This window comes from Balaenoptera physalus (assembly GCF_965194825.1).
Source record: "Balaenoptera physalus genome assembly, chromosome: 15".
Classification (NCBI taxonomy): Eukaryota; Metazoa; Chordata; class Mammalia; order Artiodactyla; family Balaenopteridae; genus Balaenoptera; species Balaenoptera physalus.
This window is the reverse complement of record NC_138894.1, coordinates 49621095-49639152: the sequence shown is the minus strand read 5'-3', so window position 1 is coordinate 49639152 and position 18058 is coordinate 49621095. Positions and strand designations below refer to the sequence as shown.

The following is an 18058-nucleotide window of genomic DNA, read 5'->3' as shown; positions in this document are numbered from 1 at the left end:
GGAGGAAGGAGTGACAGATCAAGCCAGATAAGAACCGAGAATTAACAAGTGGACTTAGCAACATGGAAGCCATAATTTATATCGAAAAGAGAAACTTCCAGGTGTGGATTAAAGCAAAAGCCTAGTTGAAATGAGTATCATAGAATGTAAGAAGAAATGGGAGACAGTGTGAGTAGAAAACCTTCCCAGGAATTTTGCTATAAAGGGCAGCAAAGGGATAAGAGCTTGAATGGGGTCAAGAAAAATTTTTATCTCGTTTTTTCTAAAATGAGAGAAACAAGGTTTCTGTGCAGACAGGACTGATTCATTTGAGAGGGAAAATATGACCATGTAGGAGAGAGAGGGGGGAATATCTTTTAAAAGATATTCTTGAGTAGGATAGAGAACACTGGATCTTGTGTACGAGTGGAAGAAAAGGCTTTAGAACAGAGAATAGATGGTTCATCAGTCCATCTCTGGTCAAGGCAGGAATGCCCTGCAGTTGGGTCAGTAGGTGGGTAGACATAGTTGCGCGACTCTGTGGGGCATCCTGCTGATTGCTTCAGTTTTCTCAGTGAAGTTGTCAGTAAGGTCACCAGCTAAGAGTGAGGAGGGAGGCAATATAGGGGACATGAGGTGAAAGGAGGGGTGTGAAATAAGTATTTAGGAGAGCAGGAGAGTAAATGGGCTTTAGAAATACAGTGTGATTCTCTGGTCATGTGAGGTACATGGTCATGAATTTTAAGTGAGACCAATCGGTTTGATTGTGTGTCTTTCCCCAGTCATGTTTAACTGCACAGCTGCCTCCAAAATCCAGAAGAAAAATTCCTTCTAACCTAGAGTTCTACACATTTCTAAATTTTCAATTATGAATCAGGATGAGATAAAAAATAATTTCAAACATACAAGGTCTCAAAAAAGTTACCTCCCATGCACACATTCACAGGAAGTTACTGAAGGATGTGCTCCACCAAGATGAGGATATAAACTAAGAAAAAGGAAGGCATGAGATATCAGGAAATAGAAAATCAAACATAGGCTGCAGCTGAAGGGAATCCTTGATTATATGTGAAGGGAGAGTCTAGCATAACAGCTGAGCTTCAAATAAAGAGGGCAACCAAGATTAGAAGAGGCAGGAAGATGAAAAGGATAGAATATGTGAAATAACTAAATGTTCTCAGAGGAGATTCAGGAAATTGGCAGAGTTAGTTACTGATGAGTACATAAAATCATGACAATTATTACCTATGGTTTGTTAACTGGTTCACCTGTGAATAGGGTTTACATTATCATAATAATGCAAATACTGAATAGTATCTTATAAAAATTTCCATATAACATTATTGAATAGGGGGAGCATTCATGTGTGATGGGGATAGCAATAGGAAAACTAAAAAGATCTAAATTCTTATTTAAAGGGAAAGGTCAGCTAATAAGGACTAAAACTAAAAAATCAAGATGCTACAATACAAGCATTTTATTTAGAAATTAAGATCAATACCAAAATAATTAATCAGTAGAGATGAAAGTGGCTGTCTCTGGAGTGGGAATAGGAGGAATGGCAATAAAGTTTATTTGGTCCCAATAAATGATATAGAACCATTTTGTTTTTTATGTTCATGCATAACTCTGTTAAAGAAAAAATAAGAATAGTAAACACAGAGGTAATAGCATGCTTGAAAGAAATGGCAAGTTGCTCTTTACTACTCCTACTGTAGCTAAAGGGTACAGTGATAGTGATATGTGTGTAGTGATAGTAAAGGGGAAAAAGAGGGGGAAAGTAGGTTTTCAGAAAAAAATCTCAACCTAAGAGATTTTGACTTTATTCAAGAGAATACAGGAGGCATTGAAAGTAATGAAGCAAGACAATTATATAATCAGATTTCTGCAAAGATGATTCTAATAGCAGTGTAGATCGTGGCTTGGACGGTGTAAAACTAGAGGTTGGAAATAAGCCAGAATATTGAAATATTTTAGTAGAAAGACAAGGTCTGAGGCTGTCTGTCTCCTTTCAGGACATGCGTATTAGTTCCACTCCCATCTTCCTCACCTTTGCCTGTTTCTCTGTCTCTTCTTAAGCCTCATCTTTCTTCTCTAGGATATGTGTGTGCCATACTATCTGTTTATGCATGACATGTATTTTTTCTGAAAATGAATACATAGCCATGGTCTCTACTTATGTAAAAGATATATGTGTAGAAAATTTCATAATTTTATGGATAAAAATAAATTGCTTTTTACACTGTGGATATTTATATTTCTCTCTGGGCCAGTCTTCGATGTAAAATATATTGTCTAAAAATGTTGTCCAAGTCCTAAACTGGGGTTTTAGGGAAAAACAGGAAGAGCTAATATTATTGCTTTAAAGCATCCCTGATGCTTTATATAATCCAACCCGAATATACCTTAGTGGGGTCTAAAATGAGGGCTAGTACCTCGTCCTTTACCAATACTCCAACATAAAATCCAAACTGAAGGATCCAGCCATCTGAGTCTAATAGGCTATGGGCAGGACCAACCCCTGATGCTATATATCTTTCCTTGTATGACGCCCCAGTCCTTCCCTTACAAATTCTTTCATTAACTGTTCATTTTAGCTCTCTCTATTCTGACACGATCATTTTTCTTCCCTGTGTGGCTGTTATTCTATTTCCTAGGGTTTTTTTTTTCCTCTCTCCCCCTCATTTCCTTTTTTTTTCTCCTTTCTAGAATGCATGTGAGTTTCATGTTTCTACAGCTCACTAATTTTCCTGTTGTCAATCATATCCTCTGCCCTCTATGGATATGGGTCTATGCAACTATTCACTCAGTCTTCATTTATCTTGTTTTTTTTCCTGCGTTTCTTTCCTTTTCCAAAAAAGCTGGATTCATCTTGTTTACGACACTCTGTGCTTCCCTTGCCTGGATATCTGCTTCCTTCAGGCTCAGGAAGTTTTCCACCATAAGTTCATCAAATACAATTACAATCCCTTTCTCTCTCTCTTCTCCATCTAGGACTCCTATATTGTGAATGCTGGTATGCCTGACGTTAACTCAGAGGTCCCTTAAACTGTTCTCATTTTTTAATTTGTTTTACTTTTTGCTGTTGTGATTAGGTTATTTCCATTGTTCCATCTTCCAGATCCCTGACGTGTTCTTCTGTATTACCTAGTCTGTTGTTAATTCCTTCTAGTGTGTTTTTCATTTCAGTTATTGTATTCTTCAGTTCTGACTGGTTCTTTTTTATATTTTCTAGTTCCTTGTTAAAATTCTCACTGTGTTCATCTATTCTTTTCCTTAGTTCAGTTAGCATTTTTATTACTAATGCTTCAAACTCTTTATCCGGTAAATTATTTATCTCTGTTTTATTAGCTTTTTTTTTTTTTTTTAGGATCTTTTTCTTGTTCTTTCATTGGAAACTAATTCCTCTTTCTTTTCATATTGCTTAACTTTCTCTGTCTCTATAAAATTAAGTGAAACAGTTTCCTATCCCAGTCTTGAAGGAGTGTCCTTGTGAGGGAGCATTCCTATTCAGTCTGCGTGTGCCCAGTGGCTTTGGTGGGAGAGCTGGATCTGCAGTGAGCACAAGTCATGTCTTCCCCCAGGGTGTGCTGGCAGCTATCACCTTGGTAGGAAGTAGGGCTGGAGACGCAGAGGCTAGAGCCGGAGCCAAGTGTAAGTCTGGGCTTCTCCTCTGCTCAGTGGCCAGTACCACCTTGTTGGGGGTGGGTGCGGCTCCCCAGCTGCAGGAGCAGAAGCCCTGAGCGTCAGGTATGAATTGGCTCTGTCCCCCTCAACTGCATACTCTCCTCAGTGGAGGCAGTTCCACCCTCATGCGGAGGAGCGTGAAGGGCTGGAGTGGGCACTCAGTGTGGGCTGGTATGCACGTTGGCATGGTCCTAGCACCAGTCAGAGCTCCAGACCACTCCCAATCTGCCACCCCCACGAACACCACTGCTGCTGTGCTGCGTCAAACCGGCTCTGTCTCCTACAACTGCATACTCTCCTCAGCTGCAGCGGCCTTCGCCCTAGTGTGGCGCTCTACCATGGAGCAAAATGGGCTGGAGCGGGCACTCAGATCAGGCTGGGGCAAACGCTGGGGCAGTTCTGGGAAACCAGCCAGAGTCCCAGGCAGTTTTAGCCTGCTTCTGCCTTGCTTCAGGAGTAAGCAAGCATGTGTGTGTGTTTCACAAGTGGAGTTTAGGCTTCTTACAGCCCTGCTGTCAGTCCCATTGGTTCTCAAATAAGCTAAGGGGACTCATCCTTCCCAGTGTTGGGCCCCAGACGTGGGCACCCAACGTATGGTTCAAGTTGCTCACGCCCCAGGGAGGATCTTCAAGCCAATGTAATCCCCCTCCTCTTCTGTGTTCCCTCCGAGGGGCACAGGTCCCAACCTTATCACTTCTCTTCCCTTCCTACCTGACTCCATGGTACAGCCTTGGTTGTATGAGAGTCATTCTGCCAGTCTCCAGTTTGTTTCAGTGCGAACTGCTCCACATGTAGAGGTATTTTTGATGTCTGTGGTGGGAGATGAGCTCTGTGTCCCCCTACTCTGCCACCTTGATCTCCTCCTTTCATAACTACTGTGTTTTGAATAGGATCTTATTCAGGGAAGAAGAAAACCTTGCTGGATTGAAGTCAAGTGAGATAAAGTGGATGGCTAGCAATGTGCCTGATTTCTCCAAGGCTACAAATCTGAGACCGTCTTCCCTCTCTCATAAATGGGTCACTTTAGAGTTTTACCAAGGGAAAATATATTGTATTAGAGGAGTACAACTATTAGGTCAATCAGTAAGAATATGTGAAATCAGAAAATGTAATAAAACGTTAATACTAGTGGGGAAAAATTAGGAGTTGAGAAGAAGAAGACTGCCATCTTGTGAAGGACTTGACAGGATATAGCAGTACCAGGTACGTGGGAGAGGAGGAGAGTATGGGAACAGCTTTGCACTCAGAGATAGAGGCATGAGTGGCCACAAGTGGAGGCATGGCCCCACGGCCTGCACTGGAAGTAGTCACAATGCCCAGAACAAACCCTGTTAAACTGAAAGAGGCAACGAGACATAGGTGGATGAGAATCAAACAAGTCCCTGTCAAAAGGAAGATTTCCCCCATTTTGCTAGAAATAAAAGAAGATCCAGAGAGTCAGGAAGGAAATATTCTGGGCTTAGATTAAGGATCTATGAGGGTGCTCAATCCCTGACAAAGAATATCTACTAAGTTCTTCGCCAAGACTGATGGGAGGAAGGACCTGGGCTTCCCAGACTTCTCAACTAAGGAGACAGGAGGGCTTTTGAGGAAAAGAGAGTAGCAGAGTCTACTAGTGGGATGGCAATGAATTCTAGTGCATTTGATGCAGTTTAGATCTTTCAGGTAGTGTTGGAAGTCTCTGCTGGAGACATCCATGGGCAGTTAAGAATTAATTACTATCAATAAAAAAGGACAGATGATCCAATAGAAAAATTGGCAACAGGTGCCAACAGGTATTTCACAAAGTAGGAAATAACACTGGCCAAAAAAAAATATCACTTGAAGCGCTACTCAAGCTCACTGGTAGTAAGGAAAATGAAAATTAAAACCACAGTGATAGTGTTTAAATAAACTTGCAAACTGGTACAACTACTTTAGAAAGCAATTTGAGATTTTCTAGTAAATTTGAAAATAAATATATCATAAGACCCAAGAATATAATCTAGATAAACTTTTATGTTTTTTGTCTCAGGAGTCAAGTATTAGAATGGTCACTGCAGCAGTGTCTATAATACCAAAATGGAGAACTGCATAAGTGTTCATTAGTAGAACATAGAAATTGCAATATAGTCAAACAATGGAATAAGGTAGAACAGTGGAAATACACAAACATAGGAACAGACATCAATATAATCATAAGCAGCAAATTGGAAGTCTGGTTGGCCCACTTATATTTTGGTGAAAATGAAACCTACATGAGGGAAATTACTGGACCTCAAGTTCACCACTTCCTAACTTGAGATAAAGAAATATGTAAGTGTAATGAAAACATAAAAATACATGTGAAGTATGTTGCCATCTAGATGTGCAGATGTGAGATATACATTGTTTCTGTGTGAGGATGTGCATGTACACGTGTGTCTAAGCATTTAAACAGCCCTTCAAAAGCTGTTGCACATAAAATTTTTGGTTAAAATGCCTGATAATTTTTATTATCATTTTGTTTATTTATTCTGGTACTATAATTAGATTTGGGAAAGTTAACTCATTAGAATATTGAAATAATAAATATCTACATTTATCTGAATGTCTTTTTAAAAGCAGAAATAAACATTATACAAACATTATAAGAGAAATAAAAAAATAGTTCTTATAGAGTACTAAAAGTGAAACTTAAATAGAACTACAAAAGATTATATTTGCCTACATTATACCCTTTATTATTATCCTTCAACGATTATACATAATTTTATGTGGATCCTATATCTCAGTGTATTCTGAATTATTTATTTTGTAAATGTTGCTCCAGAAGGAAATTAGAAGTTCTTATTTTTTTTTTTCTGTTTTCAGAAATTTGGTGAGGTTAATGTTAGATGATTTTGACCTGCATCCATTCAAGATGCTTGGACCAAGAGTGAAAAGGAAAATTGAGAGTTCTAAATTTGGGGGTCAAATTTCTCTGATTTAAATTGCCCCTTTTCTTTTGTCACTCGGATCTACTGCCAGTTCTCCTGTGAAACAATATAGTCTTCAGCACTAGTATACAGAGTCTGGTCTTTAACATTATTCTCCACCAAAGATAATCAGGGCACTTTAGAGAGCCACTGAGTCCACGTTCAGTGCAGGAGAACTCAAGACCATCTTGGAATAGTTTGCTGATATTAGAAAGCAAGGTTAACTTTTAAAGATGTATGAAAATGACTACAAGAACGGACTTGATAGGGCTCCTACTTCTCAAACTATGACAATTTGAGCATCAAAAGAGAAACAAAGATTGCTGTCAATTAGAAACACTGAGGGACATCTGAGGAGTCAAGACAGCGGTGTGGGAAGATGCGGGGTTCGTGTCTCCATACAACTAGGGTGCCTGCCAGATGCTGGTGGGAGACCTCAATGCCCAAGGAGACAGGAGGAACCCCCAAGCGAACTGGTAAGATGTGGGAGAAGGAGAAGTGGAGGCCAGACAGGACCAGCGCCCCTGAGGGGTGGCTGAGAGTGGGGAGGGGTTCCCACACCTGAAGGGACCCTCTGGGGCTCAGATCAAGGAGGAGCACACTCAGTATTTCCCCTGCCCAATTGGGCTGGGTCCTACACCCTCAGAGGGCCCCCCCGGGGCCTCTTGGTCCTGGGGGCATAGGAGGGAGCCCAGGAGGAGAACAGGAGAGGCAGGTGGGAGGGGCCCTCCAGGACCAGAGGAGTGGAAGAGGAGCGGAGGGCATTGGCCCTGCTCACTCGACCCTGGGAAATTTACTGAGCTCCCAGGCTGGTCTCCTGCCCTCCAAGGTCCCCTCCAGGCCGCATGGGTCCTGGGGGCATAGGAGGGAGACCAGGAGGAGAACAGGAGACATGGGTGGGAGGGGCCCTCTGGGACCAGAGGAGCAGTAGAGGAGCGGAGGATGTTTACCCTGCTCACTCAGCCTGAAGCCTGCTGGGCTCCTAGGTGGAGTCCCCTGCCCTCTGAGACCAGAGGCAGGAGGCATGCCTAGGACCCTTCTGTTCCGCTGAGCCTAAGCCCCACCCCCCACAACTCCCAGGGCCTTTTCCAGCCCTGTGGGTGCTAAGCATAGGCCCTGCCCACTGTCCAAGCCCCGCCCCTGTTTAAGCTCCACCCTCCACAGCCAAGGCCTTTTCCACCTTTTTTTTTTCCTCCTCGTCTTTTTTACTATTGTGTTCTGTTTTACCTCCCAGTTGTTGTTTCATCTATATTTTTATTTTTACATTCTTTTTAACATATCTGTTAGTTTCCTAGTCTAATTTTATTTTTTACTTTGTTATTCTTCCTTTTTTTTTTCTTTTTTTTTTTGCCACCCCACGTGGCTTACAGGATCTTGGATCACAAGCTGGGGGTCAGGCCAAAGATCCTGCAGTGGGAGCTCCGAATCCGAACAACTGGACTAACAGAGAACCTCAGACCCCAGGGAATATTCAACGGAGTGAGGTCTCACGGAGGTTCTCAACTCGGCACCAAGGCCCAGCTCTACCCAACAGCCTACAAGCTCCAGTGTTGGAAGCCTCAGGCCAAACAACCAGTAAGATAGGAACACAATCCCACTCATCAAAAAAAAGAAAAATGAGACGGCAATAAATATGTCACAGATGAAGGAGCAAGGTAAAATCCTACAAGACCAAATAAATGAAGAGGAAATAGGCAATCTACCTGAAAAAAAAATCAGAGTAATGATAGTAAAGATGAGCCAGAATCTTGGAAATAGAATGGAGGTACGGATTGAGAAAATACAAGAAATATTTAACAAAGATCTTGAAGAACTAAAGAGCAAACAGAGATGAACAACACCGTAAGTGAAATGAAAATTACACTAGAAGGAATCAGTAACAGAATAACTGAGGCAGAAGAACGAATAGGTGAGCTTGAAGACAAAATGGTGGAAATAACTGCTGAGGAGCAGAATAAAGAAAAAAGAATGAGAAGAATTGAAGACAGGACTTCCCTAGTGGCGCAGTGGTTGAGAATCTGTCTCCCAATGCAGGGGACACGGGTTCGAGCCCTGGTCTGGGAAGATCCCACATGCCGCGGAGCAGCTGGGCCCGTGAGCCACAATTACTGAGCCTGCGCTTCTGGAGCCTGTGCTCCGCAACAAGAGAGGCTGCAACAGTAAGAGGCCCGCGCACCGCGATGAAGAGTGGTCCCTGCTTGCCACAACTAGAGAAAGCCCTCGCACAGAAATGAAGATCCAACACAGCCATAAAAATAAATAATAAATAAATAAATAAATTTTTAAAAAAAAAGAATTGAAGACAATCTCAGAGATGTCTGGGACAACACTAAAAGCACCAACATTCGAATTATAGTGGTCTCAGAAGAAGAGAAAGAGAAAGGGTCTGAGAAAATATTTGAAGAGATTACAGTGGAAAAATTCCCTAACATGAGAAAAGAAATAGTCACACAAGTCCAGGAAGCACAGAGAGTCACATACAGGATAAACCCTAGGAGAAACACACCAAGACACATATTAATCAAACTAACAAAAATTAAATTCAAAGAAAAAATTTTAAAAGCAGCAAGGGAAAAACAAAAATAACATACAAAGGAATCCCCATAAGGTTATGGGCTGATTTTTCAGCAGAAACTCTGCAGGCCAGAAGGGAGTGGCAGGATATACTTAAAGTGATGAAAGAGAAAAACCTACAACCAAGATTACTCCACCCAGCAAGGATCTCATTCAGATTCAATGGAGAAATCAAAAGCTCTTCAGACAAGCAAAAGCTAAAAGAATTCAGCACCACCAAACCAGCTTTACAACAAATGCTAAAGAAACTTCTCTAGGCGGGAAACACAAGAGAAGAAAAAGACCCACAAAAACAATCCCAAAACAATTAAGAAAATGGGAATAGGAACATACATATTGATAATAACCTTAAATATAAATGAATTAAATGCCCCAACCAAAAGACACAGACAGGCTGAATGGATACAAAAACAAGACCCATATATATGCTGTCTACAAGAGACCCACTTCATACCTAGGGACACATACAGACTGAAAGTGAAGGGATGGAAAAAGATATTCCATGAAAATGGAAATCAAAAGAAAGCTGGAATAGCAATACGTGTATCAGATAAAATAGACTTTAAAATAGTGTTACAAGAGATAAGGAAGGAAACTACATAATGATCAAGGGATCAACCCAAGAAGAAGACATAACAATTATAAATGTTTATGCACCCAACGTAGGAGCACCTCAATACATAAAGCAAATACTAACAACCATGAAAGGGGAAATCAACAGTAACACAATAATAGTAGGAGACATTAACACCCCACTTACACCGATGGACAGATCATCGAAACAGAAAATAAATAAGGAAACACAAGCTTTAAATGACACAATAGACCAGATAGACTTAATTGATATTTATAGAACATTCCACCTGAAAGTCACAGAATACACTTTCTTCTCAAGTGCACATGGAACATTCTCCAGGATAGATCACATTTTGGGTCACAACTCAAGCATCGGAAAACTTAAGAAAACTGAAATTGTATCAAGCATCTTTTCTGACCACAATGCTATGAGATTGGAAATCAATTACAGGAAAAAAACTGAAAAAAACACAAATACACGGAGGCTAACAGGATGCTACTAAATAACCAAGAGACCACTGAAGAAATCAAAGAAGAAATTTAAAAATACATAGAAACAAATGACAACAAAAACTCGACAACCCAAAACCTATGGGAGGCAGCAAAAGCAGTTCTAAGAGGCAAGTTGATAGAAATTCAATCTCACCTCAAGAAACAAGAAAAATCTCAAATAAACAATCTAACCCTACACCTAAAGCAACTAGAGAATGAAGAACAAAGAAAACCCAAAGTCAGTAGAAGGAAAGAAGTCATAAATATCAGAGCAGAAATAAATGAAATAGAAACAAAGAAAACAATGGCAAAGATCAATAAAACTAAAAGTTGGTTCTTTGAGAAGATAAACAAAATTGATAAACCCTTAGCCAGACTCATCAAGAAAAAAAAAGGGAGAGGATGCAAATCAATAAAATTAGAAATGAAAAAGGAGAAATCACAACTGGCACCACAGCAATACAAAGGATTATAAGAGACTACTACAAATAAACATATGCCAATAAAATGGACAACACCAAGAAGTTGACAAATTCTTGGAAAGGTCCAATTTTCCAAGCCTGAACCAGGAAGAATTAGAAAAAATAAACAGACCTATCACAAGTAATGAAATTGAAACTGTTATTAAAAATCTTCTAACAAACAGAAGTCCAGGACCAGATGGCTTCACAGGCGACTTCTACCAAACATTTAGAGAAGAGTTAATACTGCTCCTTCTCAAACTCTTCCAAAAAATTGCAGAGGGAGTAACATTCCCAAATTCGTTCTACAAAGCAACCATCACCCTGATACCAAAACCAGAAAAAGATATCACACAAAAAAAGAAAATTATAGACCAATATCACGGATGAAAATAGATGCAAAAATCCTAAACAAAATACTAGCAAACAGAATCCAACAAGATATCAAAAGGATCATACACCATGATCAAGTGGGATTTTTCCCAGGGATGCAAGGATTCTTCAATATACGCAAATCAATCAATGTGATACACCATATTAACAAATTAAGGAATAAAAACAATATGATAATCTCAGTAGATGCAGAAAAAGCTTTTGACAAAATTCAACACCCATTTATGATAAAAACTCTCCAGAAAGTGGGCATAGAGGGAACCTACCTCAACATAATAAAGGCCATATGTGACAAACCCACAGCAAACATCATACTCAATGATGAAAAACTGAAAGCATTTCCTCCAAGATCAGGAATAAGACAAGGATGTCCACTCTCGCCACTATTATTCAACATAGTTTTGGAAGTTCTAGCCACAGCAATCAGAGAAGAAAAAGAAATAAAAGGAATACAAATTGTAAAAGAAGAAATAAAACTGTCACTGTTTGCAGACGACATGATAATATATATAGAAAATCCTAAAGATGTCATGAGAAAACTACTAGCACCAATCAATGAATCTGGTAAGGTTGCAGGATACAAAATTAATGCACAGAAATCTCTGGCATTCTTATACACTAATAACAAAAAGTCAGAAAGAGAAATTAAGGAAACACTCCCATTTACCATCACAACAAAAAGAATAAAATACCTAGAAATAAACCAACCTAAGGAGGCAAGAGACTTGTACTCAGAAAACTATAAAACACTGATGAAAGAAATCAAAGATGACATAAACAGATGGAGAAATATACCATGTTCTTGGATTGGAAGAATCAATATTGTGAAAATGATTATACTACCCAAAGCAATCTACAGATTCAATGCAATCCCTATCAAACTACCAATGGCATTCTTCACAGATTTAGAACAAAAAGTTTTACAATTCGTATGGAAACGCAAAAGACCCCAAATAGCCAAAGCAATCTTGAGAAAGAAAAACGGAGCTGGAGGAATGAGACTCCCTGACTTCAGAGTATACTACAAAGCTACAGTAATCAAAACAGTATGGTACTGGCATAGATCAATGGTACAGGATAGAGTACCCAGAGATAGACCCATGGACATTGATCACCTAATTTACAACAAAAGAGGAAAGAACATACAATGGAGAAAAGACAGCCTCTTCAATAAGTGGTGCTGGGAAAACTGGACAGGTACATGTAAAAGAATGAAATTAGAACACTCCCTACCACCATACACAAAAATAAACTCAAATGGATTAAAGACCTAAATGTAAGACCAGACACTATAAAACTCTTAGAGGAAAACATAGGAAAAACACACTTCGACATAAACCACAGCAAGATCTTTTTTGACCCACCCCCTAGAGTAATGAAAATAAAAACAAAAATAAACAAATGGGACCTAATTAAATTTAAAAGCTTTTTGCACAGCAAAGGAAGCCATAAACAAGACAAAAAGACAACCCTCAGAATGGGAGAATACATTTGCAAATGAAACAGTAGACAAAGGATTAGTCTCCAAAATATACAAATAGCTCATGGAGCTGAATATCAAAAAAACATACAATCCAATTAAAAAATGGGTGGAAGACCTAAATAGACATTTCACCAAAGAAGACATACAGATGGCCAACAAACACATGAAAAGATGCTCAACATCACTGAATATTAGAGAAATGCACATCAAAACTACAATGAGGTATCACCTCACACCAGTCAGAATGGCTATTATCAAAAAATCTAGAAACAATAAATGGTGGAAAGGGTGTTGTGAAAAGGAAACCCTCCTGCACTGTAGGTGGGAATGTAAATTGATACAACCACTATGGAGAACAGTATGGAGGTTCCTTAAAAAACTAAAAATAGAACTACCATATGACCCAGCAATCCCACTACTGGGCATATACGCTGAGAAAACCATAGTTCAAAAAGAGTCATGTACCACAATGTTCATTGCATCACTATTTACAATAGCCAGAACATGGAAGCAACCTAAATGTCCATAGACAGATGAATGGATAAAGAAGATGTGGCACATATATACAATGGAATATTACTCAGCCATAAAAAGGAACGAAATTGAGTTATTTGTAGTGAGGTGGATGGACCTAGAGTCTGTCATACAGAGTGAAGTAAGAAAGAGAAAAACAAATACCATATGCTAACGTATATATATGGAATCAAAAAAAAAATGGAACTGATGAACCTAGTGGCAGGGCAGGAATAAAGACGTAGACATAGAGAATGGACTTGAGGATGTGGTGGGGGAGGGGGAAGCTGGGACGAAGTGAGAGTGGCATGGACATATATACACTACCAAACGTAAAATAGATAGCTAGTGGGAAGCAGCTGCATAGCACAGGGAGATCAGCTCCGTGCTTTGTGACCACCTAGAGGGGTGGGATAGGGAGGGTGGGAGGGAGGCTCAAGAGGGAGGGGATGTGGGGACATGTGTATGCGTATGGCTGATTCACTTTGGTGTACAACAGAAACTAACACAGTATTGTGAAGCAATTATACTCCAATAAAGATCTATAAAAAAAGAAAAGAAAAAACACTCAGGGACTTCCCTGGTGGTCCAGTGGGTAAGACTCCGCACTCCCAATGCAGGGGGCCCGGGTTCGATCCCTGATCAGGGAACTAGATCCTACATGCGTGCCACAACTAAGAGTCCGCATGCTGCAACTAAGAAGTCTGCATGCTGCAACAAGGAGTCTGCATGCCACAACTAAGAAGTCCACATGCCACAACTAAGAGTCCACATGCTGCAACTAAAGATCTCCCATGCAGCAACAAAGATCCCACATGCCGCAACTAAGACCAGGAGCAGCCTAAGTAAATAAATATCAAAAAAAAAAACAAAACACTAAGTCAATAAAAGATCTGAAGTTCATCATGGTGCCCCCAAAGGATAACTAATATAAGAGGTATTATAAAGTAAAGCAACAACTGCCAATAAGAAGCGATGACTCAATCTTCGCTGACACTGAATTTGGATCAAGAACACGGATGTCTTGATGTTTGAAAACCTTCTGTCAAATGTAAGGTATATTCTTCCTGAATGATAATATAAGCTTATAGGACTACGCCATAGCAAGAGTTGAGTTCTCTTGATCTCATGAAACCGTTTCTTGCACAAACACTAGTATCAACAGCTTTGGGCTCCTATCAGAGTCTCTGAGGCCCAGGAAACCTCTTCCTCACTTCATTCCTTCATCCTTGATGGCCAGTTTATTGATAATATGACACTGTATCATTGGCTAATTAAAACACGAACTTATTAATCTAAATATGTGTGTGTGTGTGTATCAAGGCCTATATATATGTGGTTTCTTCCCACTAGTTCATAGATCTTCCAAAACTCTGCAGAAAATACCTTCAACGAAGAGCAAAATGCTACTTCAGCTGTTCATGCTACAGTGTCTCCATCTTTGGAGTAAACTGGGGTGTAGTTGTGGGTTTAGAAATCCTCCAGCCATACCTTCTCATCTACTCTTCCTTTCCACTCAATACTGGGGAAAATGTCTCTCTTCCTCCTCATTAAATAGCTTAAGAGAGAGAAATATCAGAAAGCTTACGCTTTGTAGGGCCAAGGAAAGCAAAGTTTCAAAACCTCTCAGCTCAGAATGTGGCCCTCTGGCCTCTCCCTCAGCTTGGGAAACATGGAATGGGCTAATAGACCTCTCTTGCCCCAAAGGATCTTTCCAGCAGGCATAAGTCCTTATGACCCTGCCCCAATATTCTTAGAACTGCTAACCCACCATTTATTCATTCGTAAACCTCAATGCAGGGAGAATAGGGGAATGAATATATTTTTATATGAATTTGTATTCAGTATGGAAATAGAGTCACAGTAAGTCTCAGGCTGCCAAGGGACACATTCGTGGCTTTCACACTGTGTGAACCGTGAGTAACGATCTCCTTTTGGGGAAAACTTATTAAGAGTCAAAACATTAAGTTGATATTCTATTTTAATATGCATAAATGCAAGAAAAGAATTATAATTCTAATTGTGTTCAGCACACAAAAATATTCCCCAGAGTACCATCCAGTAGAACTCAGAGAGCTTTTACCTTTAGCTAGAGAAACTGAACTTTTGGGGGGTGCTGTGCTAAGAAAATTTGGACTCAATGAGCAGTTTCCTTCTACAACACCTAGAAATTCACTTCCTAGAAGATCTGCCCTGATATCCAGAGGATTGGTCCTACATTCTATGTGAAGACCCAAAAAGGGTGTACATTTCTTCATGTCATTTTTTGGGAAAATGTTTCAAAAACACTTCATTTTTTAAAGTACACAGAACAGTGTAAGCAGGGGAATTTTAACTAGGAGATGAGTTCAATATGCGAATGTGGTAGGTGGGATAACGTCCCCCCGAACACCACACACACACATAGAAGTCTATGTCGTAATCCCCAGAACCTGTGTAGATGTTACCTTACATGCTCAAGAGACTGCAAATGTGATTCGGCAAGATTATTACCCTGGATTATCTGGGTGGACCCAATGTAATCATAAGGCTGCTTATAAGAGGGAAGCAAGAGAGTCAGAGAAGATGTGAAGACGGAGGCAGAGGTCGGGGGGGAGGAGGGGGGGAGAGAGAGAGAGAGAGGAGAGAAACAGAGAGATTTGAAGATGCTACCCTGTTGGATTTGAAAATGAGGGAAGGGACCATCAGCAAAGAGAATGCAAGGACTTGATTCTCTCCTAGAACCTTCAGAAGGAAACACATTCTTTTTTTTTTTTTTTTTTAAGAAACTGTTTGTTTTCCGTCAACCTATTTGCATTTGAAGAGTTTGTGGAAGAACAGCTTAAGACGACTCAGGGGTTGTTCCTACCCATTCAGTGGCCTGAGCAGTCGGAGCTGCAGACCAGTCTTCAGTGGGGAACTGCTGAGTGGGCACAGAGGGCACCTGCATGCCTTTGGACCAGTCCGCCACCTCAGGTTGGATAGCAGTGAACTCAGGAGCAGGAGTGGTCCATTCACCCTGAAATTCCTCCTTGGCCACAGCTTTCTCAGCTGCTGCCTGTTATTCCTTTTCAATCTCTTCAGGATCTCTGTAGAAGTAGAGATCAGGCATGACCTCCCATGGGTGTTCACAGGAGATGGTCCCACGCACATGCAGAACTTCCCGGGCAAGCATCCACCACATCAGGCCCACTGAGTGAGCTCCCTTGTTGTTGCACGGGATGGCAATGTCCACATAGCACAGCGGAGAGTCTGTGTTACACAGAGCAATGGGAGGCAGGTTAACGTAACAGGCCCCTGTGAGAGGCTGGTGGTCAGCTCTGGGATCAGTAACCACCAGAAGTCTTGGCTCCCGGAAGGCTGCCTGGATCTGGTTAGTGAAGGTTCCAGGAGTGAAATGGCCAGCAATAGGGCTCTAGTGGCAGCAGCAAACTTCAGCACAGCTTGCTGGCCAGTATTCCTGGAGGATACGACACTGACATCAGCTGGGAATTCAATGGCAACAATGGCACGAGCTGCCAACAGAAGCTTCTCCCAGGTTCTCTTCGGATTTATGATGTAGATGCCATCACTTTTCCTGTTGTAGATGTACTGTTCCATTTGGAAGTCAAAGTTGGTGCCACCTAAGTGGGTTCCCGCTGCAAGGAATTTGAGGACATCCTCCTCCTTCACTTGCAGGACATCAAGGGCTCCAGACATTGTGAAGGTTTCCCTTTAAGTTAGGATGGGAGTCCAGAACAATGTCGTATGGACCCCTGTCTGGGTAGTGCGGAAAGGAGGAACACATCCTTGCTGACACCTGGATTGCAGTAACTCTAATTGGGAGGACTGTGAGATATTAGGTTTGTGTTGTTATAAGTCATAAAATTTATTGAAATTTGTTACAGCAGCAATAGGAAACTAATACAATGTATCAAAAGAAAGTACCATAAAGTAAAAGTACCATAGAAAGTACTTTAGAAAGTACCATAGAAAAGTACCATAGAAAGTACCATAAAGTAAAAGTACCACAGAAACTACCAAGAAAAGTACCATAAAACTCTCCTAATTGTGAACAATAAAACCGCAATATGCTAGGGCTTAAGACTCTAAGTGGATTCTAATCAGAATCTGTTGGCCACCACTGTGCCTGACATAGAAGTGACACTCAGTACACAACTCTTATGTGTAAACTAATTAATAAAATACAAATAAATCATAGCCCTGTACATGGAGTTTAAATAAAAAATACATAACTTCCTACTTTTCAAAAATGCAGTCTTGGGCTTCCCTGGTGGCGCAGTGGTTGAGAGTCTGCCTGCTAATGCAGGGGACACGGGTTTGAGCCCTGGTCTGGGAAGATCCCACATGCCGCGGAGCAACTAAGCCCGTGAGCCACAATTACTGAGCCTGCGCGTCTGGAGCCTGTGCTCCGCAACAAGAGAGGCCACGATAGTGAGAGGCCCACGCACCATGATGAAGAGTGGTCCCCGCTTGCCGCAACTAGAGAAAGCCCTCGCACAGAAACAAAGACCCAACATAGCCATAAATAAATAAATAAACAAATACTTAAAAAAAAATGCAGTCTCTGTGAAGGAAAATATGATCAATATATCATCAACTCAAAAAATCTAGTGTCCTCTAGATCTGATGACCTTGTTCAGCATCTCTCATGAGTAAATGTGTGATTGTTTGAAGGTACAGAGAGAAGACATAGCAACATGCTTTTGGATATTTGTTCCGTTTTCCTTTTCCTTCAGCTTTGCATAAACCAAACATATTCCACTTAGGAACTACACAAATAGTCGAAGGTGGCATGAAGGTTGTAGCAAGCATGTTTTCCAGGGGAAGTATATTTTTGCATTTGAAATTGGCCATAGCTTAGCAACGCCAGCTTCCAAAACATTTATACCAAGCGAAGAGCTGCATAGGCCGTTGTGCTCATGTACCGAAACAGCACCAAGCAGGGGTGCCTGACAGGGTGGAAAGGAAGAATCTCAAAACAT

The 18058-nt window shown here is 40.7% G+C and overlaps 1 long non-coding RNA gene and 1 pseudogene across 3 annotated transcripts in view; both read right to left on the bottom strand.

Annotated features, from left to right (window-relative positions):
- Positions 1 to 18058, bottom strand: part of LOC309643550 — an 813743-nt gene that overhangs the window by 601036 nt on the left and 194649 nt on the right. The gene's annotated exons all lie outside the window — the stretch shown is intronic.
- LOC309643528 (small ribosomal subunit protein uS2 pseudogene) lies at positions 10940 to 16772 on the bottom strand (annotated as a pseudogene). Its single transcript has one exon. The product of its transcript is annotated as a small ribosomal subunit protein uS2 pseudogene (transcript).